The sequence below is a fragment of the Cucurbita maxima genome, unplaced genomic scaffold, assembly GCF_002738345.1.
Source record: "Cucurbita maxima cultivar Rimu unplaced genomic scaffold, Cmax_1.0 Cma_Scf00123, whole genome shotgun sequence".
NCBI lineage: Eukaryota > Viridiplantae > Streptophyta > Magnoliopsida > Cucurbitales > Cucurbitaceae > Cucurbita > Cucurbita maxima.
Genome location: NW_019272139.1, coordinates 1 through 3,314, shown reverse-complemented (window position 1 = coordinate 3,314; position 3,314 = coordinate 1). Strand labels below are relative to the sequence as shown.

At 27.3% G+C, this 3,314-nt stretch overlaps 1 long non-coding RNA gene across 1 annotated transcript; it reads right to left on the bottom strand.

The window, feature by feature from the left end:
* Positions 1 to 2,350: 2,350 nt before the first annotated feature.
* On the bottom strand, positions 2,351 to 3,314 carry LOC111473481. The gene is made up of 3 exons (XR_002715704.1): positions 3,290 to 3,314; positions 2,479 to 2,577; positions 2,351 to 2,399 (listed from the first exon to the last, which is right to left on the bottom strand). It is a non-coding gene; the product is annotated as an uncharacterized LOC111473481 (long non-coding RNA).

Below are 3,314 nucleotides of genomic sequence, written 5' to 3'. Positions count from 1 at the left end.
AAAAAAAAAAAAAAAAAAAAAAAAAAAAAAAAAAAAAAAAAAAAAGAACTTCTGTTTAAATCCTCGTGAAACCAACAAATTGGTGTTAAAATTAAAACTTTATAATATTAGGAGTAGATATGAAATTAGGTTTCGATATAATTAAATTGGCTAAATTAATAAAAAAAATATATTAATCATTTCAATAGTATCTTTTAATTAAAAAAAATACTTTTATCCTAGTTTTAGATGAATAATCATTTTAAAAATATTTTTTAACTTTAAATTTTTAGATTTTACTAATACCCTAAACATTAATGAAATTTTTCATAATTCAAGATTGTTTTTGAAGCTTTTAGAAATTTTGAGAATATTTTTGAAATAAAGTATTATTAGTTTCCATATTTTTAAACATTTTTTAGAAAATTTTTAAATTTCAATGAAAGTTTAAGAATATTTTTTTTTAAATAGAGTAAATTTTTTACCCAGTTAAATTTGTTCTCACTTTTTGTTCTGGAAAAAAAAAAAGTAAAATAGAAACGTGCAATTTAGCCAAATATATGAACACATGTTAAGAATGATGGTAAACATCAACAACCTAATAAGAGATAAAGGTTAAAATTTGCTAAACAAAACTCAAATCCAAATAATACATAAATACTCATAGGCTTAATATAAATTGATTTGTGTCGTCTTTTATTTTCTTGGGCTTTATATCTTTTATATATATTATTTTGTTAAATTATAATTTTGATATTTATGATTTGAAGAAAATTAGAGTTTTAAATGATAGAAATAGTCTCTACCCCTAATAGCCCTTAAAAAAGGGGAGGGTGCAAATCGAATGACTGAAGGGCCCATACCCATATAATATCCATATACGTAAATTAAACACTCATAGGTTCATATTATACTTTATTATAGTGATGCCCCTAACCCATTTTCAAAAAACAGAAACATAATACATAAACTAGATAACTAGATGATTACGTGGAGGCACAGGGGGTGGGTGTAGGGAGAGGCTGAAAACCGTGTCCAAGTGTTGCCTTCCACACTTGGTCCACGTTGGAGATTGAGTAGCCACACTCGTGCTCCGTCCACCCTTCCATCGCATGCACCACACCAGCAATACGCCATGCGCTCATCACTCTTCTCGCCAGCCAATTCTGTAAGCATTTATTCATTTATAGACTTAAGCATTTGTCTTCAAAAAGTCTAAAATTAATATTTTAAAATTTTATTTCTAATTTGTTCTTCATTGTTTTGAAAATTGAAATATTAACCATTTTCCCCACAGGGTGGACTTGAAATTTAATGTGGTTTACAAAATCCAACCAATAACATTTATTTAGGTTAGAAAAGGCTAATATGACATTCTAATTTACTCTAACCTAATAGGTTAAAGTATATTAAATATTTTATATTCATCATTAATGTAACATGTATTAAGAAATTTAAATTAAGAAGTTTATTCATATATATTTTTTTAAAATAAAACATTTGTGAGAAAATTTGTGTATGGAGCGTTGAACACCCACACTCGTGTTAAATGGAATAGCCTCTTCTATTATAAATACTCTAAATATCTCTTTACCCTATTAAGTTTTTGTTAGAAATCACCAATCTACAGTGGTTTGTCTACTTTGAGCCTAAGTTTTCATGTCTTTGTTTTGAGATTCTCCATGGCTTTCCCTAGAGGCCTCATGCCATAAAATGTATTCCTTACTTATAAACTCAGGATCATTTCCTAAATTAGCTAATGTGGACTCACTCCCAACAACCAATTGATGAAGGATTACAAGACACTCTGTAAAATACTTACTTTCTAGTTCTTGAGATGAAAACTTAGTAGAGCATACAAGTATTTATAATAGAGCCTACGCAATATACTCCTACCAAACTCAATCTTTTTGGAAAAAATATCTAGATCTATTCCTTAAAATATCTATATATCTTTGTTCTATAATATCTCAAGAAAATAAATATATAATAGGCTAGTATAATTATTGGACTTGACTCTACTATGCTACATAATAGTTTAATATTAGGGAGCACATAATATTTTAATAGTAGAGGAGAATTTATAACTGTAACCAATTTATTTTTAAAATATTTAATCATTTATTATTAAAATTTTTAATTTTTTTCTTAAAATATTCCGTTATCTTTGTTCCTTTTATATATTTTAAAATATATAAGCAATTATCTAGACTTAATTAAGTGGATGATATTTGAACAGAGAGTACCTCGCAAGAGTGGAGATTCTGAATAGAAGGAGGAGCCTTCATAGCAGGGGTGCAGTGGTAGTAGCAGTCTTTGCGTATAACCTTTGGAGGTAACTGTGAGAAGGGAATGAAAGTGGTTCCTTTTGGTGCCTTCAGTTGTTCTTCGTTGGTAACATCATCTCCCACTAACCATATCTGCGTCAATTTATATTTGTTAACATTATTTGTATGAAAAAACAAGAAGAAAATAGGTGAAAAGATTTTTGGAACTCACATTTTGAGAACAGCCTTTTGAAACCATTAGATTGCTCTCAAATTTGGTGTTGGATGATTTGTTGAGCTTCCTCAATTCTTCTTCACGTAACACATCTACCTGCACACAACCAAAATCATAAACTTTCACCTCATTTCACCCAAAAACTATTCAAGTTTCTTCTTTCCTGACAAACCCGATTATTATCGTTATTGACTTATAAAACACAAATATAAGAAACACTAACATAAAACATTTTTAATGGACATCAATCTAGAAGAAATTACAAGACATAGAAACTCATGCACTATGTAGTGCTTGATATTAATTGGATTTCTTGGGATGGAAAAAGTTGGTAGGGTAGAGATCATACAATATATTCATAAAATATCTTAGTATCAAACTATTTTACTACATCTTTATTCTTAAAATACCCCAATCATTTTATGAAAATATCTAGATATTTTTATTCCTAAAATATTTAAATCGTTTCTTTAAAATATATATACAATGTGTTCATATAATTATTGGGTTTGACTTCTTAGGAGTAATGATAATTTAACCTGATAAATATCTAAAATAAATATATCACAAAAGTGTTAAAAGATATTTAATTATAGAAACAAATTTCATATAAATTTTAATTATTTTACTAAATTTGTTTATGTTTTTTTTTTTTATAATAATAATGAAAGAACAAGAAGCAAATTTGAAACGTAATTCATTTTCATTTTTCTAATTAAAATGGAAAAAACGATAATATTCTCAAACGGCCCCAGAATAATAATAATAATAATAAAGAAAAAAGAAAGTTGTAGGTTATAATGCAAACCTGAATGCCTCGTTGGCACAGAGAA